This window comes from Carcharodon carcharias, chromosome 5 (assembly GCF_017639515.1).
Source record: "Carcharodon carcharias isolate sCarCar2 chromosome 5, sCarCar2.pri, whole genome shotgun sequence".
NCBI classification, from domain to species: Eukaryota; Metazoa; Chordata; class Chondrichthyes; order Lamniformes; family Lamnidae; genus Carcharodon; species Carcharodon carcharias.
The window spans coordinates 42,858,501-42,885,308 of record NC_054471.1 but is presented as its reverse complement, the minus strand read 5'-3'; the positions used below and the strand labels follow the sequence as shown (position 1 = coordinate 42,885,308).

Genomic DNA, 26,808 nt, shown 5'->3' with positions numbered 1-26,808 from the left:
CACAACCCATATGTGCAGTTATGTGCTCATTCTTATACTGCAATGTTTGGGAGTCAGGTGAACTATTGTTATAAGCAACACATGAAAACCACAAATTAAAACAGAAAATGCTGGGAAGCATTCAGCAGCTCAGATGGCATATGAGGAGACAAAAACTGATATCAGTCTGGAAAGGGTCAATCGGATCAGGGAGCGAGGGAGGAAGTTAAGAGTTAAATAGGTGGAACACATGCCCAATCAGCTGTGCGCACACCCTCCACTGCAAAAGAGTGTGTCCTAGTGTCCAGCCACAGATATGTGACACTTCATTAACCTGCTAACAACTGAGCTCCTGCTGTGAGATTGGGAACCAAAGTTAAGAATTTATCGTTGCTGCAGAGAGCTCGGGAATCCTGACAGTGAAAGGAAGCCTGGTGCTGGCTTTCCAAGGGAAGGAACTCTTTCAAAACTCCTGGCAGATCAGGAGAAGCAGGCCTTGCAACCTCTTTCCCCTGCATCCCATCACAGACCTCTCTTGCCCCACCCTCCGCCACCTCACCCCAGACCTTTATTTTACCCCCACCCTTCCTCCCCACCCCTTAATTCCCATTGGCAGGTCTCTCTGATCTCCTGACTGCTTGGGACTCTCCCTGGCTTGACCTCTTTGCTGCTCGTCTTCCCTTCTGCCCAACACCAGCCTATACCAGAGAAGAAGAAATGCAACTAAAATATGTTAATAAAGGTCCCGCTGTTGAGTATGGCAGAACCTCCAGATCCCTGAGCTCATCGGGTTCTTCGGAGTTTTCGGCCTCACCGGTATCCCAAACCCCTCCCCTGCTCCAAATAAATGGCAGAATTGCCTGGGCAAGTCGCTGACAGTTCATTATTTCTACTCATGCTCTTCAGGGCAAGTGTAAGAACTCCATCATTCATCACAGCGACAACTTTATACAATCTTGCAGCACAGCAAGGGGCCATTCGACCCTTTGTGCTTACTCTTTGAGAGAGCTATCTAATTAGGCCCCACTTCCCTGCCCTTTACCCCAAAGCAAACGTTGGGCCTTTAACGCAGGCAAAGGTCCCAAGACTCCTTCATAGACCCATATGGGACACAGATGCCAAACCAAAGGGGGACAGATTAGGGCTGATGGATGAAACCAAATTCATGTTGTTCAACAAACACCTAGAGAAAGGGGAAGTAACTATAACAGATCTCTACATGAGCAGGTCAGAGGCTGGTGAGTAGCTCACCTCCTGACTCCCTAAAGCCTGTCCCCCATCAACAAAGCACATGTTAGGAGGTTGATAGGATGCTCCCAACTTACCTGGATGAGTGCATCGCTCAAAGTTCAACACCATCCAGGACAAAACAGACAGTTGATGGGTACCCCATCTACCAACTTAAACATTCATCCCCTCCACCACTGACACACAATGGCAACAGTGTGCACCATCTACAGGATGCACTGCAACAACCCACTGAAGCTCCTTAGACAGGCAGCAGATAGATGGGAACACCACCACCTGGAAGTGCCGCTCCAAGCCACACGCCATGCTGAATTGGAAATATATCGCCGTTCCTTCACTGTCGCTGGGTTAAAATCCTGGAACTCCCTCCCTAACACCACATGGGCTGCAACAGTTCAAGGCAGCTCACCACCAACTTCTCAAGGGCAATTAGGGATGGGCAGCAAATGCTGGCCTTAACAGCAACACCCACATCTTGTCAATGATTAAAAAAAAACATGAGGGCACAAACACACATCCTCTCACACCAATACAGCAACTGGGTGTCCCAATAAACTACAATATTGAGGAAGCTCAGTCTTATCTTCATCACAGAACTTCAAAGCTATAATACTTGCATGCAAGATCAAAGTTAAGAAGAGAATATTGTAGCTTAAAAGGGTTAACACCAGGAGCACCTGATACAGATGTAACTGAGGTAACTGCGATGTAATGGCACATGATTAAGTAATAGATTTTTTTTCTTCATTTACAGGATGTGGGTGTCGCTGGCTGGGCCACCATTTATTGCCCATCCCTAATTGCCCTTGAGAAGGTGGTGGTGAGCTGCCTTCTTGAACCGCTGCAGTCCATGTGGTGTAGGTGCACCCACAGTGCTGTTAGGGAGGGAGTTCCAGGATTTTGACCCAGCGACAGTGAAGGAACGGTGATACATTTCCAAGTCAGGATGGTGAGTGACTTGGAGGGGAACTTCCAGGTGATAGTATTTTCATGTGTCTCTCTCCCCTTGTCCTTTTAGGCTGTAGTGGTCGTAGGTTTGGAAGGTGCTGCCTAAGGAGCCTTGGTGAGGCCTTTGGTGGGAAGCAAGAGGTAGAACCACATGTACAGCATGCAGATGTACATATGTATCTGTAAATAAATACGAATAGTTTTTATGAATAATAGCTTATAGAGTTTTCAGGGTAACAGATGTGTGCGCTAGCCTGGCTACTTTATAAAATATTTTTATTCTAAAATTGGACAAGGCTTTAACCCTGACTAGCCATGACTCATACCAGGGAAATTTCTAACCTTCAGAAACTAGCAGGGACAGTGTTATATCTACAGAGCTGCTAACGCCCTCAGTGACGGCCGACTATCTAATTCCAAAGAAATACACCAACCTCCTTTGCATTTCTGAGGTACAACGCCAGCCAATGGAGATGGTATGTCTGTAAAGGACAAAAGGGACCCTGACTTCTCTATTAACTACCTCAAGATTCCAGACCTGGGAAAATACATCCTTTGTCCAACAGCCATGAGGAGGAGTGGGAGGTAAGTCACATGACCACCCCCAAGCTGCTAGAACCTGTCATATTGCGCTGTGGAACTGAACCCAGGCAGTCTATTTTATCATCTAACAGGTAGCAGCAGAAAGAGCTCTGTCCAGGTGAAGTGCCTCATCTACATTGTGAACTACTGGAACATTGGAACTTCTGTATCTGTGCCTTCCGGGCTAATTCCTCTCTATGTGTCTTCTCCCATCGTGGAAGTCCTCACTTCTGGAAAGTTGGAACATCCTGTTGCAGGGTGCTAACCTCTGAAGGAAGACACCACTAGGCTTTTGATTCTGAATTCTGGATTCACATGAAACAATAACTCTTATTTTTATCGTGGTCTTGCCCTGAATCCCTTTCTTTGCCTTAACACTGTTACTGTAGGAGTGCAAAAAGGGGCAGACGTTGCGAAACCCCTTTCCCATGATTCATGTCTGTGTCAAATAAACCAACCCTCTTGTTTTACCTTAACTTGAGTATGCGGCGGGGTTATTAATAGAGGATTGGATAACTCCAAAACTGAAGGGCTGGGGAAAACACGCCACCACTTAAAGGGGGAAATTAAAAATACCATTCTGTTTACGGATGGGTGGTGAGGGGAGAGGATCAGTGCTGTTCAAATTAATCCCCTCCAGTCCGTGACAAAATAGATATCACTGAGGCGTTACTCTACTTCGTTCAAATGCCCTGCTAAATTATTTCAAAACACATTTATCAGAAATGAAACGAAAACATAACAATGAGTTATATACATAAACTTGCCAAATATTTTTGTTTTTCCAAGAAAGGTAAAGCAAAAGGCCAAACTAAAGCAAACAGAAGCAGACAATGCAGGAAAAACTCAGCAGGTCTGGCAGCATCTGTGGAGAGGGAAACAGAGTTAACGTTTTGAGTCCGTATGACTCTTCTTCAGAGCACTGAAGCATCATATGGATTCGAAACATTAACTGTTTCGCTCTCCACAGATGCTGCTGGACCTGAGTATTTCCTGCATTTTCTGCTTTTGTTTCAGATTTCCAGCACCTGCAGTATTCTGCCTTTATTTCAGGTCAAACTAAAGGTTTGAAAATAAACGTTGGGCCAATTGTACTTGTGCACAGGAAAGATCTAATCAACTTAAGTTTAACAATAAAGCAAATACTTACATGGCAAATAATAAAAGGTTTCTGAAGTGTAAACCTAAACTTGAAGCGTTATTTTTTTTTTTAATTACCTCATCCCCTAGTAAATACTTACAAAATTATAGAAATAGCATTCTAGATAGGGAACTCAATCACCTCTATGACATTACATAAGCAGTCATTTATCATAAATGGGGCTCTATATAAAGCACTTAGCAGTTATATGCTTACAGCAAAACAGTAAGATCTCGGCACTTGAAATTCAACCACTGAACAAGCCATTTGATGATCTTGATTGTCATTTTGAGGAGGTAACAAGGAGGATCAATGAGGATACTGCATTTAACAGTCTACATAGATTTTAGCAAAGCTTTTAACAAGGACCCACAAGGCAGACAGGTTGAAAAAGTAAAAACCAATGGTGTCCAAGGGAAAGCAGTAAATTGGACCCCAAATTTGCTTAGTGGCAAGAAGCAAAGGTTGATGGGTGTTTTTGTTACTGGAAGAAAAAGGCTTGCATTTATATTGTGCCTTTTGTGAGAACTGGACAACTCAAAGTGCTTTACAACCATTGGAGGATTTCTGAATTGTAGTCACTGCAGTAATGTAGGAACTGTGCAGAGCAAGCTTCCACAAACAGCAATGTGGTAATGGCCAGATAATCTGTGATGTTGACTGAGGGATAAATATTGGCCAGGACATCAGAGATAACTCCTATGCTCTCCTTTTAAATAAAACCATGGATCTTTTACATCCATCGAGGGTGCAGATGGGGGGCCTCCAAAAGTCCCTGACAGTGCAGCATTCCCTCACTACTACACTAGAATGTCAACTTTGATTTTTGTGCTCCCAAGTTCTGGATTGGGGCTTGAACCCACAATCTTCTGATTCAAGACCACAGGCTACTACCAACTGAGCCACAGCTGACACCCTAAGGAAATGGGGGTTCTACACGGCTCAGTACTGAGACTTTTGCTTTATGCAGCTTATGTATTAATGATTTAGACTTAAAAGTTGGGGGCTGTATAGTTGATAGGGAAGAAGAAAGCTATCAATGGACTGGTCAGGTGGGCAGACAAGTGATGGAATTCAATATGGAGAAGTGTGAACTGGTGCATTTGGGGAGGACGCACCAAGCAAGAGAATACACAATAAATGGTAGGGTACTAGTGTGAAGTGTAGTTCGGTAGAAGCAGCTTAGAGTGCGTGCCCACATATCCCTGAAGGTAGCAGGAAAGGTATATAGGTTGGTTAATAGAACATATGGAATGCTTTCCTTTATTGGCTGAGGCATTGAATGTATCGAGCTTGCATCCACTTCTCCGCTAAAGAGCAAATTCTTCTAATCTCTTAAGGCCAGTTGATTTTGAACTCATGTTGCTTATTGAAGTAAATAACCAGATTACATCTGGATCATGCTTTTTGTAATCCTTTCTCCAATAAAGAAAAAATTTGTTCCATTAATTTGGTTTCCTTCGTACAAGGTTCTTCAAATTCTCTCAAGATTCTTTAAATGGTCTTTTTGATAGACTTAAAATCCTTTCTTTTTTGAACCAGTAATAAGCCAAATTTTAATAATGTCCAGCACAAGCACTTTTGGAAAAACACACATTCAGCATATGCTGCAATTCAGAGAATAAACTCACTAATCTGCTCTCAAAAATCATCTCCATGCAAATGGCAGAGAAAACAATACTCAACACCACTATTGAATTTCCTGCCAAGTTGCTTACAGATATAATTCAGTTTGTAGCACATTGCCAATTCAATTTCCTAAGCAGAAGAAAAATAGGCTCATGGGCTGGCATTTATAAGCAGCTTCAATGCAGAACAAAAACGGTGGGGGGTGGTTGGAGGGGAGGGTGAAATTTATCATTTAGTGCAAATTTTAAAATTCAGATTGGGATTTCAAACCCACATCAAATATTCAGTAATATCAACAGGGTCAAATCAACTCTCTTAGTCCAACTCACTTGAATTTTTCCAGAGACCAGTTGTTTGCCCTGCAAATTTATGCTGCGTGAAGTACAAAACTAATCACACTCGCTAAGCAGGAAGTGATGGCTTCCCCTTCAGGATAACAAATGAGAGCAATTCCCATTTTATTAGCAGGAATTGGGCCATTACAGACACAGAAAAGATTGCCTGACGCAACATTTAACTAAGTGGATCTGATCACCCTACAAAGAAGTGATGCAGGGCCCGGTTTTCGGTGCCAAGTCAAGTCAACCATTCGCATAAACAGAACCCCGTGGTGCTCCATTTATCAGGCGGCTAACTTGCAGAGAAATTGTAAAAGGAATAGAAAAGTTTAACAAGTTAGCTGGTAACAGATTCGAGGCCGGGCTTTCCTGGTGAGTTCAAGTGCTGCAGGAGTTATAGAAGACAGGGGTTAGTTACGCTGCTGGCAATCAACTTGATTTTATTTGAGTGTTTGAATAAGTGATGCTAGGAATTAGGAATAATGTCATGTTGTAAGAACATAACAAATTGGTGCAGGATTAAGCCATTTTGGCCCCTCGAGTCTGCTCTGCTGTTCAAAAGATCATGGCTGATCGGATTGTGGCCTTAACTCTGCTTTCTTGCCTGCCCCCATAACCCTCGACTCCCTTGTAGACCAAAAATCTAACCAAACCGATTGATATATTCAATTCTTCATCCTCCACTATTCTCTGGTATAGAGAAAATTCCAAAGGTTAATGACAGCAACCCCCCCCCACCCGCCCCTGAGAGAAATAAATTCACCTCTTATACTTCTTAAATGGGAGACCCCTGATTTTTGAACCGTCTCTTCTAATTCTAGATTCCCCCATGAGAGGAAACATCATCTCAGCATCCACCTTGTCAAGTCCCTTCACGATCTTATGTTTCAATATGATCACCTCTCATTCTTCTAAACTCCAATGAGTATAGGCCAAACCTGCTCAATCTCTCCTAGGAATCAACCTAATGAACCTCCTCTGAACTGCTTCCAATGCAAATGTGAACCTCCTTAAATAAGCTAGGTTTGGTCTCACCAATGCCCAGGACAGTTGTCATAAGATTTTGGTGCTTTAATACTCCATCCCCCTTGCAATGAATGCCAACATTTCATTCACCTTCCTAATTATTTGCTGTGCCTGCCTGTTGCTTTTGTGATTCACGTACGAGGGCACCCATATCCCTCCCTACTGCAGCATTCTGCAGTCTTTCCATTTAAATATTTTGTTTTTCTATTCTTCCTAAGAAAATGGGTAATCTCACATTTTCCCACACCATACCCCACCTGCCAAATTTTTGTCCATTCATTTAATCTATCTACATCCCTTCGCAAACTGTGTCCTGCTCACAACTTGCTTTCCCACCTTTTGTGTATTGTCAGAAAATTTGGCTACATTACACTCTGTCCCACCATCCAAGTCATTAACAAAAACAAAAATACCTGGAAAAACTCAGCATGTCTGACAGCATCTGCGGAGAGGAATACAGTTAACGTTTCGAGTCCATATGACTCTTCAACAGAGACTTTGAACAGTATTTTGCATCGGTCTTCACAGTAGAAGACACAAAGCATCCCATAAATAATTACATCAGCTTGTTACATCCTCAAAGAACTCTAATAAAATTAATCAAACATGATTTTCCTTTCATAATTCCATGTTGAGGCTGCTTGATTGTATTATCATTTTTTAAATGTCCTGCTACTATTTCCCTAAGAATGAGTTTTAGCATTTTCCCAATGACAGATATAGGCTAAATGGCCTACAGTTTCTTGCTTTCTTGAACAGTGGCATTACATTTATGGTTTTCCAATCTGCTGGGACCTTTCCAGGATCTAGGAAATTTTGAAAAATTACAAACAATGCATTCACTATCTCCGCAACCACTCCTTTTAAGACCCTAGGATGCAAGTCATCAGGTCCAAGAGGCTTGTCAGCCTTTAGTCCCATTAGTTCTCCTAGTACTTTTTCTCTAGTGATAGTTTTAAGTTCCTCCCTCCCTTTTCTCACTTGATTCTCTACTATTCATGGGTGCTTTTAGTGTCTTCTATTGTAGACACAGATACAAAATACTATTGAAAGTCTCTTCCACTTCCTTGTTTCCCCATTATTAATTCCCAGTCTCATCTTCCAAGGGACCAATATTTACTTTAGCTACTCTCCTCCTTTTCACATACTTGTAGAAATTCTTACTGTCTGTTTTTATATTTCTTGCTCATTTTTCTGCTCCTTATCCTTTGCTGGTTTCTAAACTTTTTCCCATCTTTTGGCCTAACGCTAATCTTTGCAGCTTTGCATGCTATCCTCAACTTCTTTAGTAAGCCACGGATAGTTCATCCTTGTAAATCTTTCTCAATAGAATATATCTTTGTTGAGAGTTATGAATGCCTGCTACTTATCTATCATCTTATCTGCTAACATATTTTCCAGTCCACTTTAGCCATCTCTATCTTCATACCTTTTTAATTGCGTTTAAATTCAAGACATTAGTTTCAGACCCAAGTTTTTCACCCTCAAACTGAATGTGAAATTCTATCAGGTTTTAATCACTGACTCTTCCCTGGAGAATCCTTTACTGTGTAATCATTAATTAATCTGGTGCCAGGTGAAGGAAGCATATTTACCAATTATTTGTGTTACACTATGACTTTTTCCCCCATACCCTATAGCCCCACACCTTGTTCTTAAACCAAAGTTCCACTCTCCAAAAAAAGTCCTACTAGGAAAGATGATAATCTCTCAGTAAAATATAATAGAGCACCAATGTTATCATACTGTTCCAGAGACCACAGCGAATGTACAGGATAGTTATTGTGATGCTCCACTGCCAGCGTAATGATGACAATGTTTACAAAGTGCTCTGGCATGTCACTACAAAACACGTAGTCAAATATTTCATTTGGGGCTCGGAGATAACGACACTCAAGTTAAATGCCATAACATCTGCAAGCAGTAGACAAAATGTCACATGATCAATGTTGTGTGTGGTGTCACATGATCAATTCCAACAATACATCAAACCAGAATTGGCAAACCCACACTAGAGGATTCTGCTTCAGATAATGTTTTGAGGGGAAGATGGTGGATAGTGGTAATGTCACTGGACTAGTAATCCAGAGGCCCAGGCTAATACTCTGGGGTTATTGGTTCAAATCCCACCACAGCGGCTGGTGGAATTTAAATTCAACGATTAAAAAAAATTTGGAATAGAAAAATAGTCTCAATAATGGTGACCATGAAGCTACCATCAATTGTTGTAAAAAAAAAAAACCATCTGGTTAACTAATACCCTTTAGGGAAGGAAATCTTCCATACTTACCTGTTCTGGACTATATGTGACTCCAGACTCTCAGCAATGTGGTTGACTTCTAAAATGGCCTGTCAAGTCACTCAGTTCAAGAGCAATTTGGGATGGGCAACAAATGCTGATTTGCCAGTAAGGCCCACATCCCATGAAATAATAAATAAAAGAATACACTAAAGGTGCTATATAAATGTAATAACATATCCTGGATAATAAAAATACAACAACATTGATAAAATGTCCAGAAAGATAGTTCAAAGAACAGGGTAGTACAATGGTTCACTTCATTGTCCAATTACCCCTGGGCCCAGCACAACAGACAGAAGTTTCTTCCTCTGCTGCCAACACACACACAAACCACAATACAACCTGACTTGGAAATATAATCGCCACTCCTTCACTGTCGCTGAGTCAAAATCTTGGAACTCCCTACCTACACCATATGGACTGCAGCGGTTCAAGGAGGCAGCTCACCACCACCTTCTCAAGGGCAATTAGGGGATGAGCAATAAATGCTGGCCCAGCCAGCGAAGCCCACATCCCGTGAATGAAAAAAAAAAGAACTGCCAGCATTTTGGCAAACACACTCAAATAGATCATAAGGGACATGGTTGGACATTGGTTGAAAAGGGGAAAATTGGTAAGCATATTGGGAAGGAAGAGAACATGGTGAGGAAATAGATAGTTCTTTCAAAGAGCTGTCAATGGACACTGCGCTGAAATATTCTGTGATAATGAAATTTGGTGGCAGAAGTGGAAAACTTATCGAGTGTGCTTTTATGTGTACTGCTTGGCAGCTAGAAGCAGCTTGGCTCTGTAGTTTAGCTGTGCTAAAACCCACCTGGGCGAGCTTGATGTTGACCAGAGTGACAGATACCCAGCACTGGCATACCTCACCGTAAAAATCAGTGAAAATGGAAAAGAATTCTACCCATTTAAGCTGTTGGATTCTCTCATCCATCATATTTCTCCTTCAATCAGATGAAACAGCCAGTTTATCCATAGAAGCCATCTATGATTGAAGCCAATGCCATCCAGTCGGTCAATTTCTCTATTCTCTTGACAACGACCAATAAACCTTCTCATTTCCAAGGGCCAACGAACAGAACCCACTCACTCACTCTCACTGTGCAGCTCAAAGAACAGTTAACAGCTGGATTTGAACCTGGTGACAGCTGAATTGTTCCACTCTATCAGTACAATTGCAATGGATGCTAGTTATAGAATCACAGAAGGTTTACAGCACAGAAAGAGGCCACTTGGCCCATCGTGTCTGCGCTGGCCGAAAACAAGCCACACAGCCTAATCCCATTTTCCAGCATTTGGTCCGTAGCCCTGCAGATTTTGGCACTTGAGGTGCATATCCAGACACCTTTTATAAGTTTAGGGTTTCTTCCTCTACAGCCCTTTCAGGCAGTGAGTTCCAGACCCCCACAACCCTTTGGGTGAAAAACTTTTCCTCATCTTCCCACCAATCCTTCTACCAATCACCTTAAACCTATGACCCCTAGACACTGACCTCTCTGCTAAGGTAGTGGTAATGTCAGTGGGCTATCCAGACCCCTCAATTTTGTACACCTCAATTAAATCTCCCCTCAGCCTCCTCTATTCCAAGGAGAACAACCCCAGCCTAGCTAATCTTTCCTCATAGCTGCAATTTTCCAATCTGGCAACATCCTTGTAAATCTCCTCTGTACCCTCTCTAGTGCAGTTACATCCTTTCTGTAATGAGGCAACCAGAGCTGCACATAGTACTCAAGTTGTGGCCTAATATTTTATACAGTTCCTGCATAACCTCCCTCCTCTTATATTCTATACCTCAGGTAAGAATGGAAAGGGTTCCACATGTCTTCTTAACCATCTTATTGGCCTGGCCTGCTACCTTCAGGGATCTGTAGACATTCACTCCAAGGTCCCCCACTTCCTCTACACCTCTTAGTATCCTCCCATTTACTGTGTATTCCTTTGCCTTCTTTGACCTCCCCAAATGTATCACCTCACACTTCTCTGGGCTGAATTCCATTTGCCACTTTTCTGCCCACCTGACCAGTCCATTGATAGCTTCTTGCATTCTACAGCTATCCTGCTCGGTTAGGTGATCCAACACCTTTCTGTACCAATGGTGCATGCAATTATACCCAACACAATGACCAAAGTGTAATCCACTTTGATAGCATGTGCCTGGCAAGCTCAGACAGCTGCTATCATGGCTGTGAATTACACTGTAATACACTCAGGACATCTCACCACCCTGACTTGGAGCTGTAGTGCATTCTTTCACTGTTGCTGGGTCAAAATCCAGGAACTCCTTCCCTAGCAGCACTGGACACCACATGGATTGCAGCAGTTCAAGAAGGCCGCTCACCACCTTCTCCAGGCAATAAATGCTGGCCTTGGCAGAGATGCCATCCCAAGGACAAATAAAAGAATAACCTGGAATGCAATTCCACTAAGGGTGAAAACGTGAATGATAGATGTACTTCTAAAAATCCCTGCAAAAAAAAAGCAAACTAAGTTTGATGTCCCAGCACCGTGAGCAGCATAAATAATTTGGAATGAAAATAGTGCATCAGCAGAATAGAACATCTCAGGACTGTGAATGAGCCACCTTTCAACGACAAAGCTAACTATTCCTGGGGCACCAACAAGCTGTTTAGTTACTTAGCCAGAGCATGAGATTTGGTCTATGCCACTGTATGCACGTTTGCAACCATAAGAGCGTTACTTGGAAGGTGATTCTGAGTCCGAGAGAGTGAAACATGAGAACAAGTGCCAATGGAACCACGACATCACTCAACGAACACTAAAAGTAAACACTGACACACATGCACACACAGCCCTGTACCAGCAATTATATAAAACATTCAATATTTAACATCTGTCCTTCTGCCTTTTTTGAAATACTGATGGTACCTGGAAGAGATAACACATTGAAGAGCTTACACTCTTCATGTCTGTACGACACCCCAAAGCACTTCACAGCCGTGGAATTATGACATGTAATCGTTGCAATGTAGGCAAATGTGGCAGCGAAGTTACATACAAGGTTTCACAAATGGCAATGACATTATAATTAGCTCCTCTGTTGATTGATGTTAGTTAAGGTAAACAAACATTGGCCAGGACATTGGAAGAACACCCTATTCTTCTTCAAATACAGCCACAAAATCTACTACTTGTAGGCAGACCAAGCTTCAGGTCAAAAGCAACACCTCTGACAATGCACTGAACTGGGACTTCTGACTCAGAGGCCAGAGGGGTTACTAAGTGAAGGACTAACAAAGTCTTGTGGATTCAAGAGTAATGATTACTGATTCTGACAGTATGGGTGGCAGGATTACAATTCTGAATTAAAGCAGAGCGAGCGTCTTGGGTTCATCATTCTCAACACAGCATCAAGTTTCAGGAACTTGGCAAAGCTTACATTCCAATGCAATTACCAAATTTATTCAACTCAAATCAGCTTGATTCTTAAAAGGTTACATAATACACAAATCATAGAATTGTTACAGCGTGGGTGGCAGAATTCAGCCCATCATGTCTGCATCAACTGTCTGGATGAACAGTTCACCTAGTGACATTGCCCCTCCTCATAGCCCTGCACATTCTTCCTCTTCAGGTAGCTCTCCAATTCCCTTTTGCATGCTTCAGTTGAACCTGTCTCCACCACACCCTCAGGCAGTGTATTCCAAACCCCAGCCATCCGCTGCATGAAAATGTTTTCCCTCATGTCGCTTTTGCAAATTACTTTAAATCTGTGTCCTCTCGTTCTCTCGACCCATTTCTACTTATCCGCTCTGTCCAGGACCCCTCATGATTTTGAATACCTCGAGCAAATCTCCTCTCAGCCCTCTCCTTTCTGGAAAACAGACCCAACTTCGCCAATCTATCTTCATAACTGATGCTCCTCATCCCTGGGACCATTCCTGTGAGCTCCTAGTGCCTTCTTATCCTTCCTAACGTGCAGTGCCCAGAACTGGATGCGATACTCCAGCTGAGGCTGAACCTTGAAGGGAACAGTTCCCTGTCCTTACACAAAACTTGCCAACAACTTTTGGTTCAGGAAAAGCAAAAAAAAAAGTTCACAAAAGGAGCTTTTATGCCCAATCCTCCCACCCACCGAAGACAGTTTTGCAAATTGAGGTTGGTGTCACCAGATCACCATAACTTTAATACCCTGGATTTAAAAAACAGCATTGGCACAAACGTGTCAGATCTATATTTTTAGATTAAGACCGTACCACAAAAAAATCTAGCAGGTTCCACTGTAAAATTAAAAGGCTAACACACCCCCACTGGCAGTTTCCACTAAAGGTCATGAAGCCAAATACCACGTAGTCTAGGCTGACGTGTGGATGCAGCACTGAGTGAGTGCTGCATTGTTGGAGGTGCTGACATTCGGATAAGATGTTAAATCAAGCGCACATCTCTCCATCTACTAAGAGCTCATGTGGGTGTAAAAGGTCCTATTGCACACACGAGCACCACGTGTCAGGCATTTCAGCCTGATCTGAAATTTGTAGAGGTCGCAGAGGTATATTGTGCAACATCTTCACTTCCCAGACTGTCTCAGAAGGGAACTTCCCACTGCACCAGAGACAGCAGTGGTGAGGGGGGGAGGGGGGATAGAAAGAGAATGGGAGATGTATCCTGCAGCTGCACCAGACCGGAGACTGCTCTGTAGGAACACACTGGGGTGCCTGAAATGACAGAGGTGCTCCATTCACCAACATTAACATGCCTTACTTTGGGTGCGTCCCCAAAAATAAATCAATAATGAAAAGAAATGAATCACAACCCTGAGAATGCAGTCATGTTACATACTGGGGCAAAAGAAACTGCATAACTGTCTCATCAATATTCACAGTCATACAGCAATACAAGAACAGACCGTCACTTACCAAGCGATCCCCACCATTCAGGATTTTACATTGCTTCACATACAGGTATGATGGAAGACCTGTAGGATAGGGAGAACACATTATATAAATCCCAATGAAAAATTATACTACACAAGAATTTAATTAAAAAAAAAGACTGGCTGTAATGATCAATTCTGGACATGATTAGTACAACTGCAAGAAAGCAGAAACATAGCTGCTAACATCCTGCCTGGGCTCATCTGGATTTAACCATTGGGCGGATATAGAATAGAGACTAGGAGCTTATACCAAATCTATCACCGAGCAGAGCAGGTGCTGCCAGTAGTGAACATGGAATTTATGCAGCATTCACATGGACACAGCAGAAAGTAATGGATCCTTCCTGGTCTTTGCTGCAGCTGAACAGTCAGCTCACTTTGGCCAGCTGCCAAGATTTGTCTGTCAGTCATTCATTCAGAAAAAGTGTACATTTACAACTCTCTCGACTTATGTATTGCAGAGGCCATTAAACAGAAACTGCAGCCATGGTGTTCTTCATCATCACCTTTTCCAGTCATTGCCGCTTTTTTTTCTTTATAACCCATGTGATTGTATTTTGCCCTTCCTGGTCACACCTACACTATTGGAAGAAAACACATGGCAGCATACACGAAAGGTGACTTTGGTATTGGAGACGGACCGACTGTGCCATGTTTGAGTGTTTTGTGTGTCATCATTCTCAATCTCTCTCTTGAAATGAATACATTTTGCCTGACAGAACTAACAGGTGAACATCAATTCAGCAAGTTTTCTGGCATGGAGATGAGAGATTTTGCATCTTGCTTTGTTACTGACAAACTGGAGTCAAACATACAATATATAAATAAATGACAACTACGAACTTCCCCCCTCATACATTAGGGAAGCACAGACTTCAGGCTCAGAGACGTGCAAGGACAACTGAATAAACTATAAATTTTGTTGAACTTTTAGTTTCTGTCCATCCCTGCACCAGACAACACTTTGCCAATGGCTGTGATAGCAGGTAATTTTTTTCCTTTAAGGTCTCAGCTGTTCATAATCTGAGCACTGAAATGATGTGGATCAGCCCTTTGCCTCGGATTTCGTCTGTCCTGTTCCCCTCCTTCCCCACGGAACCCAATTAATACCTTCCCCAGGCAGCTTGGCTGACATCAAGAATGGGGCGATTAAGAGACACAACTGTGACTCGGTACACTATCAAACCACCATGGGACTGGGGCCCAAGATTTAAAAAAAAAAAATCCCCTTCAAAACTATTCCTTCAAAAATCAGCGATTGGAAAGAAAACAACAGAAAACACGATCGAGGAGAGCCTGTCCTCACATCCCATCCTGGCACTTCTGTTCTGTTCATTCAGGACCCAGCTTGGCTATTTCCACCTCCGCTCCATCAGGGTACAAAACCCAAATCTATAAAACATTTCATTCTCTTCATTTGCTTTTTCTTTTGAATTCAAGTTCATTTCCACTGAAAGGCTGCACTTTCAGCATTAATTGTAGGATAATGCAGGTAACCGGGAAAGAGAGCCTATGGGAGGACAGCAAGGCCAATACAGGGAGCTGAAATGAACAAAATAATAGATTTTGCCATTGAAGCAGTGCAATAATGATTTAAGTAGAAGGGACAAGAAAATTAAATGTTGTTTCAGTGAGTAAACACAAAGTACAAAGAGGTGAAGCAAATCACTGTAAAAACTGACTCGAGTGATTTGCTTGAGAGTAAGGCGGGGGCACACTGGCACCACGTGGGTGGGGGCACAGTAAGTTAGACACTGGGAGCGCTAGCTTTCCATCCACAGAAAGAATATCAAGGGCAACAACGTCATTTTTCACACTAGAACGGATCTCAACAGTATACAGTTCCATATCTGTAACGCCACACATTAACAATACAAATACATGTGACTGAGCAGAGCAAAATATAGAGAGAAAAGAGAGCAAAATGCCACCATTAAAATCGATCTGGTCCCCAAGCCTCAACCTAATTACAGGTTTATCTTCAATTACAATGGAAAGCGAGGGTATTGCAATACAGACACCAGCATAAAAGAAACTGCGTGCAGAAACAATTAGAAAATTTTCATCTCATCTTCGAATCAGCTTCAAAGCTCCCACTGCACAAAGCAGAGCAAATTCCCCACTAGGCATTTGCAGCACATTTTATTTTGTGGTCTATTCACTGACTAATTTAGCAGTTTTAGATGTAATACTGCAGTCTGGTTACAGAGGACACTGAATCTTGGTAAACCACTATGAATAAAGCTGCATTATTGTTGATTAGGTGTCTTCAATATCAACCTTTGAAGATGCAACATGCAGGAACTATTAAGCGCTTGGTGCAAAAATCCTAAGTTCCAACAACAGCTTCCACCATAAGGAAACACCACTGGTGTGAGTGAGTTATTGGACTGCTGTCAAAGAGAGGCCAGATTTTGTCAAAGAACCCGTACGATCTGAGACCAAGCACTCGAAGACAGCTTTTAATTTACTCCCTGTCAACCACTACCTTAGACCGTTAACAGGGTTTTAAAAAAACTGTTCAACATTTTGAGAGAGAAAAAATACTTCTGTGCCTGCAGCATTTGTCACTAGACTCCATCTCTTTGATGCCTAATGATGATCACATAAAAGGTACTTACACATTGCACAATATTAGAAAATTATATTGGTGAGATTTATTGCATAGTAGCTTCGCCTGGATTGTGTGTCATCTGCAATGCATTATAAGACTGCAACCTAGCCTCAGGAGTTAGGAAGTGGCTACAAGCCTCATTTTTTCTCACCTTCATTAGATTATGACTCTATAATTCACCATATGAAGCAGCAGAACTGTAGCTGAGAACTAGGAGCATGGAAACAGAATGTTTGCTAGGCAGTAAAAGACCACAGTCCATGTAGTTTTCCTTCCACCATCCTGATCCTTGCACAATACAGTGATAAAGGCACTCTGACTGATCAATCTCAATCAATTAATCTACAACAGGCCCAGATATGAGGCAACGATAACTCCCTCTCCTCCTCACTTGTGTCTTAAATGGGAGGTCCCTTATTTGGAAACTGTGCCCCCTGGTTCTATGTGCCCCCTGGTTCTAGATTCCCCCAGGAGGGGAAACATCCCAAAAGGATCATCCAAAACGTTACCTCTCCTTTTCTCTCTTCACCAGATGCTGCCTGACCTGCTGAGTATTTCCAGCATTTTTGTTCTTAAATTTTAGACCTGCTCCTGCTGTTCTTTCTGAGAACGCAGGAGCCGCTGCATCTTCAATTTAATACTCTGAATCAGGCCAAAGCGCTGATCACGCACCACCTCTGCTTCCTGTCTCCCAAACACTACCATTATCAAGAATCTTAAACTACAAGAGCAAATCTAAAAAGAGCTCAAAACCTTTTGAACCTTAATAAGATTCATTTTCTGCTGTCCAGTTATTACATGGCACTTACAACAGAGGCAAGGCCATTGGGCCCAGCTGATCTATGCTGTTGTTCACGTTCCATACCAGCCTCATCCCACACTACCACATTTCGCCCTATCAACATATCCTTATTAAACAGATCGTTTCCTTTTAAGTGGTTTTAATTTATTCATTTTCTGTTTGCCTTTTGTTTTGTCAGAGGCTGCCTGTACAGAGACCGGGCTGCTGCTGTGTAGCACACTCCATATGCATAAAAGCATTTGCAGAGAGGATTAATGAGTGCAGTGCTGCTGCAGCAGTACATGAAATCTGTAGTTTCACTCTTGCAGTTTATGCCAGCTGTCACCCTGTAATGCAGAGGCTCAGACAATCATTACTGGCTATGGTCTATAATGAAGCAAGCGGTTACCATTAAAATAAAGTCAGGACTACCATCACTGCCAAGTCTGGTAACATCAGATGAGAAATAAATGAGCTCCGTACTGCAGCATTTCCTTGCTTTTTGTGCTTGTTCTGAAGGTTACCTGCAGAGGCATTGTATTGGCTGGCGTTTTAAAAAGAATAGTAACTGCAGCTTGAGGATTTTCATTTCCTGTGCAACATTAAGGGTGGTGTTTCAGCACTTTCCTGGGTTCTGTGGTAAACACCCACAGCGAAAGCAGCCCCTTAACATATTCACATTTTGTTGTGATCGTTTACTCCTTTACTTGTTAAAAAAAAAGCCAAGTAATTATTTCCAGTGATTTCCACAAACAGATCCTTGCTTTCGGATGCTCGCTCAATATCTAAGGAGAGAGATAGCCTCCACTGCCTGTGCGCTGATCGTTAGGTGCCATTTGTGTCACTCAGTGGCAATGCCTTCCAGTCTATTTACCCACATCACATGTCTGTGACCTCATGGTTGTCCTTCATCCATTCTACCACCAATCTTGGAAGTCTATAACTAGTCAGTTTTATAACTCTACTGCTGTAATTCCTGCAGCCCCACTTGTTACAACATTATCTTCCTCAACTTTAATGAGCCTACTTACACTTCAACAGTTCCAACTGCAGTGTATGAATTTGCAAGATCTTTTGACAGTGCCTTATATGGAACACCCACAGCTGTGTTTTTCTCAATTTTTAGGAAAAAAACTCGCACCCACACAGAAGTTTACATAAATGGCTCCATTTCAATTTCACACTGGTTATTATTTGCCCTCTGCACTCAAATGAGGTTATCCCATAGTTGGCAGGCATGTCCTTGTTCACATCTCGTTCTATGTATCTCTAGTCATTCCCAGTTTCCAAATGTCGTCGATTTCAGTCTCCTAAATTTCATGCCAAATCCTGCTCCATATTCTTAAAAAAAGCAAGACTATCAGAAAAACAAATGTGCTTGAAATACTGAGTCCGTTTGAAAAAATTTCAAATCTAGTCTTCAGTCATAAAATTGCAGTGATTCTCCTTGAGGAGTCTCATCTTACTGCGCAAGCAGAAAACAAATAGATAAAGCAAGTAAACTTAATCAAAAACAGAAAGTGCTGGAAAAACTCAGCAGGGAAGAGGAGTCATACGGACTTGAAACATTAACTCTGTTTCTCTCTCCACAGATGCTGCTGGACCTGCTGAGCCCTTTTTCCAGCATTTTCTGTTTTTGTTTCAGGTCTCCAGCATCCGCAATGTTTTGCTTTTCTCCAAGTGAACTCAATAGCTGTCCAGTTACAACCTTGCTTTCCTTTGAAAAGGAAGCCAATTTCTTTACACGACACCTCATATCAAAGTAAATCATTCACATGGGGGATAAAAAAACATCCTATATTAATTAAAGTTTCAGCTTTTAGGTAGATGGGTAGGAACTGCCAACTTTAAGCAGGTGGATGCACTTTGATTCAACCAATTGAACTGTGTGTCAAATAATATGGCTGTGGAACACCCATTAACCAATTATACATCTCAAATACAACCAATATTTCAAAGCTGATGTAAATACACCAAGGAACAGCCCTCGATCTCCAATACCAGTTTTACATCTGCTCTACTATCAAGTCCCCAAATGAAAGCATTCTATTTTGAATTCACAGCACGTGGTCGAGGGAGCAATTCCTATGAAAAGAGATAATGCAGAAATTTTATAATACAGAGCACCACTGAGTTCCTGAAATAATAGGCGCTGTGGGTAGTAAAGTAATAACAAACAAGGGTAGCATTTTCTCCCATTCTTTCTAACAAAAGAGAACCGCTGAAGAGCAGTGGTCCATATTTCTAATGCTAAAGCAGTTGATGGGGAAAAGTGATCAGGTTTGCAGATAACACCAAAATGTACAAGAAAGTTAAGACTGAAGAGAATGCTGAATTATTACAGCAGATGTAGACAAGCCTTGTATTCATTTAGCACATTTCACAACCTCAGAATGTCCCAAAGCTCTTTACAGCCAATGAAGCACTTTTGAAGTGTAGTTATTCATGTAACATAGGGTGCGCCAGGGCATTGGACCCATGATTGGTAAATGATATTGAAGGTTTGCAGAGTGCAATGTCGTGCATGTCAGCAGGTCAAATATAGAACATACAAACACCCTTCAGGGAAAAAAAAGCTAAAGTCAGTGGTGAAAGAAAGAACATTCTAGTGCATTAACCTCTGAAAGCTCCTGACCAAATGCCGTGAAGCTATCACGAAAATAAAGAGGGTCCTAGGGCGAATTTACAGCTCAGTTCACTATTAAAGAAAGCACACTGTTTTGAGCTTATACAAGGCCTTGGTTAGAATGCTCTGCCCAGTTCTGGTTTCCTCTCATGATTGGTGGTATCGATGCTTTGGGAAACAAGCAGAGAAAGACGACAAGATTAAATCCCATTTAAAAGCATCTCATTTACTCAGATCAGCTGAAAGAGTTGCATTTCTACACTTTAGACTTAGGGATGATTTGATCAAGGTTCACAAGATATCAACTTTATAAGATGCAATGGAAGACGGTGGCGTAGTGGTAATGTCACTGAACTACTAACTCAGAGATGCAGGCTAATGCTCTGGGGACATGGGTTCAAATCCCACTAAGGCAGCTGGTAGGGTTTAAATTCAATTAATAAATCAGGAATATAAAGCTAGTCTCAGCAATGCTGACCATGACAAGTATCATCCATTGTTTTAAAAACCCATCTGGCTCATTAATGCCCTTTACAATGTTATGATATGGCAGGTAGTAATTGGCAGGTTGACCAAATCCCAAAGGGAAACTTGGCCAAGCTATCACAATGATTGCAATTTGTATCATGAGAACGGGCGTGCACTGAAGTCAGAAGTAAAGAGAATGAGAATTTAAATATTAAATTAAAACATTAACAAAAGAAAATAAAACTTAAACACACAAGATTACAGCTCCTCGGGTAAATTTAGTCTTACAACATTTCCTAAAAGATTTCTACTTAGCTAGGCTCCCAACTGATCATCCTGTTCCCAGGCAACAGTCCAAATAGATTTTAAATCTATAAAATATCCAGTAATATTACCACAAGGCACCCACTATTGCTATAGGGAGATATTTTACAGCTTCTCTCTTTCTCTCCCTTGACAAGGAATGCCAAGGCTTCTAACGAAGCCTTTCTTTCCTGAACAAGTACGCACTTCTCTAGGGTGGCTAGAGGCTACTTTTTCACAAGTCTGTCTTCACACAGCCCACCTTCCAAGATCTCACATGGCCACTCCACACATACAGCTTTCAATCTTTCCTTAAATAAATTCTCTCTCCTTTTGATCTTTAAATCCATTGTTCTAAACTTTCTTTGAAACTGAAACTCTTCCAAATATAAAGATCTTTCATATTTCCATCTTGTCTTTGCTTTTGGGTCAATAAAGATTGATATCCCCACTACTTGTTTACCTATGAACTCCTGCAAGATGCAACCATTTTTCTGGTTGCCTTCTAGTTCATCTTTGAAATTCAAAGCAACCTCCCAACTTATCTACAAATACAAACATTAGCTTGTCCATTTCCATTTCAAAATGCCAGCTTTTACACCTAACCCTTCTTATTATTTAAACTTCAAGTCTGACTGTCTTCAGTCACACACATGTACAGAGACCCAAAAACCTGCTTCAATATCCCACAGTAATATTAGGGGGAAAAATGATATTCCTTTTACAAGGGAAGGAAATCTGCCATCTTTACTTGGTCTGCCCTATATTTGACTCCAGATAAAAGTGATTGACTCTTAAATGGCCTAGCAAGCCACTTAGTTTGAAAGCAATTAGATATGGGCAACAAATGCTGGCCTTGCCAGCGATGCCCAGGTCCCAAGAAAGAATAAAGAAAAAGTACTGGATAGGTGAAGCAGCACCAGATGTCACTCATGTTATGTGAGGGCAGAACTATGTTAGGTATTACAGTCTCTTCTTTTCCCCAAGGAACAGTGAACTTGTGGAACAAGCTACTGCGGCTCACACCATGAATGTTAATTCACTTAATTCCTTCAAAGTGAAAGCTGGACCTGTTTCTGACTGCAGCTGAGACCACCTTGTACAAGAGTAAATGCCTTGTAATGTTAAATCAGGGCTAAGGCAGTCTCTTGGACTAGTCTTGATTGCCTAGAGGGAGTCAGAAGGAAATTTATTTTACAGATGCTGTCAACCACCCTCCCAACCCCCACAAATTTGGCCTAGGGTTTTAATGGAGTTTTTTTGCCTCTACCAAGAGATTACGGGGCTCCAGGTGGTGTGGGATGCAGGTATTGTGATGCACAAAGGAATCACTTCTCTATGGGATAGACTAGACGCTGGATGGATCAATGGGCCTTTACCTGCTCCATATTTTTTGTATGCAGTTGAATTTTATTGTGAATGAAGTCTTTCCCTCCATACAGCTTATTGCATTGTCTTCCAGTATTGCAGTTACCCCAAGGTTTGTGAATCTGTGAACACTTTCCAGGCCATATTTTACTAAGACTGTGTGCTGCATGCTTTCACAATCAGTTTAAGCTGATAAAATTACAAGAGGGAATCTTTGAATGAACGGGGCCATAGCTGTATCTCCCAATCAGATCAAAGGATTGTGAAATTAATAGCATAAAGACCGATATAAGGTGGTGTTAAGTAGGGAGGCTGAATTCAATGCCAAATCAGGGACAGAAAGTGAAATCCAGAGGGCAGGATAGATAGGATTAAGAGAATGAGATAAATTACAAAGTAAAAAAAAATTTTTGATTATATTTTTTTAAATCTCTAATTAAAATCTGAGGGAATGAGACACCACCCTTGCAATCGAATGTTAACCCTTGTCAGCATTCAGTGCCAGAGAGGTTGACTGCCAGTAGTTAACACTCATTACATTGCATTTGAAATGACCAGGCAACACTGTGGTGAGATAAAAACAGAGAATGCTTGAAAAACTCAGGTCTGGCAGCATCTGTGGAGAGAGAAACAGGGTTAACGTTTCGAGTCTGAATAACTTCTGCAACTCTGAAGAGGAGTCATAGGGACTTGAAACGTTAACTCTGTTTCTCTCTCTGCAGATGCTGCCAGACCTGCTGAGCTTTTCCAACATTTTCTGCTTTTATTTCAGTTTTCCAGCATCCGCAGTGTTTTGCTTTTAACTTTGTGGCGAGTTTAGTTTGTAAGCAGCTTCAGATCATTGAATTAGGCAGCAAGATGCTGGTTATGCCCAGGTGGATCTTGAACAGTAAGTTCTGGATTCCCACATTTAAACTCACATCTGCCCCTTGCCTGAAGTTGCTACATCATTTATGCACAAGATAATGGAGAGCATCATTAGCATTCCTGTTATTTTGGCAGCAACTTCTGGCCCAGCCAACTGCTTTTAAAGGATTTAACCAGTACTGAATTTTTGTGAGAGTTTGCTCTAATAGCTCACCATACTCTGTGGACTAGAGTGGGTGCTTCTGATCTCAAGCTGTGCTTAAAAGGTGATTAACTTCACACCAGTGTCTAATAGCTTTGCTTTGACATTTTAATTTACATTTCTTTCTTGCATCCATGCCTGACATTTGAAAGGGCTGAACCATCCCTTTTCAAGTTCCTTTTCTCTTGTGAAAGTTTACATTTGCATATTACATTTGAAATGCCTGCATCTTAAGAATATCGGGTCAGGAGTAAGCCACTCAGCCCCTCTAGCCTGTTTCACTATTTAATGAGATCACAGCTGATCTGTATCTCAGCTTATCTATTGGCCTTTTACCTTTATCACAGGAAAGGTTTCTCTGAACCTTCTCTGGTCTGTTTGTAGTGGGTGATACTGACGCATCCTTCACAAGTCAACAGGATCTATGATCATGAGGAGCACCTCATCAGTGATAGGATGTAGAAAGCCATCCTACACCTGATACTTGGGCTTGGCCTAAATAGCCAAGTGGTTATGGTACTGGGTTTGTAACCCCAAGATCAAGAGTTCAAATCTCACAATGGCAAACTATAAAACAATGTAACTTCATCTGAAACAGATGGAAACAGGTTTTACTCAAAAGAGTATCAAAAGTTCAAATCTCACAATGGCAAACTATGAAACAATGTAACTTCATCTGAATAGGAACAGATGGAAACGTGTTTGTACTCGAAAGAGTTACACCTGATACTTCCTGGTGGTCTCCCATCCTAAGTACTAACCTTAGCATCTGTCATAAAGCTGGATCCGAATGCACTGAGCACCATTGGCTTTCATTCAGGAATAACACAAATTGCAGGACACCCAGAGAATTTCCAATGCAATTCTTCGAGTGTCGGTGGATGCGCCTTCAGTTGCCTCAGCCCTGAACTCTGGAAGTCACTCCCCCGCCCCACACCTCTCCACCTTGCTTTCCTCCTTTAAGACACTCCTCAAAACCTACCTCTTTGATCAAGCTTTTGGGCATCTGATCTAATATCTCCTTATGTGGCTCTTTGTTTTATGATGCTCCCGTGAATCACCTTGGGTCGCTTCACTATATTGAAGGTGCTGTATAAATAGAAGTTGTTGCTGTAGTTACTTCCCATTTTTCCCTTTCAAAGCCTTCTAAAATCATGAACATTTTCAATCCAGTGATCCAAAATAGTCAAATCTCAATGAACCATATGTGCATAATATTTGTCATCTATCACACAAACTTAGTTATTTTTTTCTAAAAGAACAGCAGATTTATAATACCATGCTTACCATTTCTAAGGCCCTCTCTGCTCTAAAAATGAACACCAACAGTATCCCATAAGATGCTACGAATTTTCCAATTATGAATGCTAGTTTAGCTGGCTCATGGCATTCCTTTTCTGCAACTTGTTCCAAGTTTTTATTTCAGATCTCCAGTATTTATCCACAGTATTTTTCTTTCATCCTTTTTCTGAATATTGGAACAACATTACCGGATAACAATGGCTCATGCCCAGAGACATTGGTTATGAAACACCAAAATAAACTTCAGTTATTTATTTCTTCCAATCTGACTTTGGAGAACTCCAAGGGCATATGCCATTAGATCAGACTGGTTTGTCAATATGTAATTCTTTGAGTTTCTCAATAATATATGGCTTTCTGATCTCCACAGCCATGATTGATTCCTCACCCAAAATGACTGGATGGGAATTTGCTCACAATTGAGATATGAAGCTGCAGGAATTAATCCAAATTGCTTGCTATTCTGATCCCTTAAATGATGCCTCCAACTAAAACGTCCCTTAGTGATCTTGCACGGCTTTCTAGGTCTTAGCTAGTAAACTTCAAAATCCCTCATTTTCATCTTTAAATTTCTCAGTAACATTGTTCCATCTACCTCTCCAACCCCAAGTCACAGCTCAAACACCTATGCTGTGTGTTTCGGTCTGTCCGGGCACACTTGGCTCCTTTGAACGTGCATTGATGATGGTACCTTCAGCCCTCTTGGCTCCTCACTTTGTGCAAATCACTCCATCTTGGCACATTCCTCCTCACCACTCCAGTAAAGCCAAGCCCATTGATCAGGTCTGCAGCCACCTCCTCTAATCTGCCTTCTGCTCAGTTATAATCTTTAACTGTGAAACAATTTACAAGATTAAAAGGATCTACATAAACTTAAATTCTCTAGCTTAACACACTTTCCAGTAACAAAAAAAACTGATTCTCGTCACTTTTACAATCCACCTATGAGGATTGTCTCCTTAAATACATAGTCTTCAACTGACTTTAGCATGTTTCGATAAAAGGCCTTTGCCTTTAACCTAAACAGTTGCTATGAGTGAGATGCTGTGGTAGTTATTACTGAACTAGTGATCCAGAGGTCTGGGTGATAATAATAATATATATTTTTAAAATTTGTTCATGGGAACGTGAGTGTCGCTGGCATTTATTGTCCATGTGCAGAGGGCATTTTAAGAGTCAACCACATTGCTGTGGATCTGGGGTCACATGTAGGCCAGACCAGATAAGGATGGCAGATTTCCTTACCTAATGGGTTTTTTTTATTTACAACTATGGACAGTGGTTTCATGGTCATAATCAAACTTATAATTCCAGATTTTTGCTGAATTCAGTTCAAGAAAAAAAATCTGCCCTGGTGGGATTTGAACCCCAGTCCCCAGAGCATTAGCCTGAGCCTCTGGAATACCAGTCCAGTGACAATATCACTATACCACCGCCTCCCTCCCTGAGAACATAAATCCTGTTAAGCCAGTTGAGAGTCAGAACTCAGTTTTTTTTTAAAAAAGCAGGCAAATTAAAAAAGCAGGCATCAATGAGCATGAAGCTGTCAGCTTATCATTAAAAACCCAACTGGTTCAATCGTCCTTTAGGAACAAAAGCCTGCCGTTATTACCTGGTCTGGTCTACACGTGACTTCAGTCTCAGACTAATGTGGTTGGCGCTTAATTGCTCTCTGAAGTAGCCTAGCGAGACGCTCAGTTGCATTAAACCAGAGGTTGACTAGGGACGGACAATAAACGCCAGCCTTACCAGTGACATCCACCTCCCAAGAATGGATACCTGAAAAGAACAAGGCTATTGATCAGGCCACTCCTCTCCACTTTCAGTCCTCCTTATATCACTTCACTGCTGCCACCTTTTAGGTGACAAGAGCCAAATAAAAGCAACTCCAGTGGATTGGCTGATAATAACCTCAGAACATGAGGTGAGTTATATAGGCATCCATCACATGCTGTACTGTGCATGGCAGAAATCCAATTAAAGGATCAAAAGTGCATCATCACGATGAAACCCAGGAGCTTGTTCACCAGCTCAACCCCCAGGTTCAGCCACAATCTTCTAGCGTACTGTATTTTTATATTGCATGAATTCACTCCTTTTGACAGTTATCTTATTTTTGACATTACAGGTCAGTGGTGAATGAAGTAGGACCTGAAGTTAATGTGGAGCATCAAATGTACACAAAATCAC

The 26,808-nt window shown here is 41.7% G+C and overlaps 1 protein-coding gene across 7 annotated transcripts in view; it reads right to left on the bottom strand.

Moving 5' to 3' along the window:
* The window catches only part of LOC121277929 (tyrosine-protein kinase Fyn), a 298,435-nt gene that overhangs the window by 178,806 nt on the left and 92,821 nt on the right, over positions 1–26,808 (bottom strand). For all 7 annotated transcript variants that reach the window (XM_041187793.1, XM_041187799.1, XM_041187792.1 and 4 more), the window contains exon 2: positions 14,068–14,126. The gene's annotated coding sequence lies outside the window, so the exon portion shown is untranslated. The remainder of the gene's footprint in view (positions 1–14,067; positions 14,127–26,808) is intronic.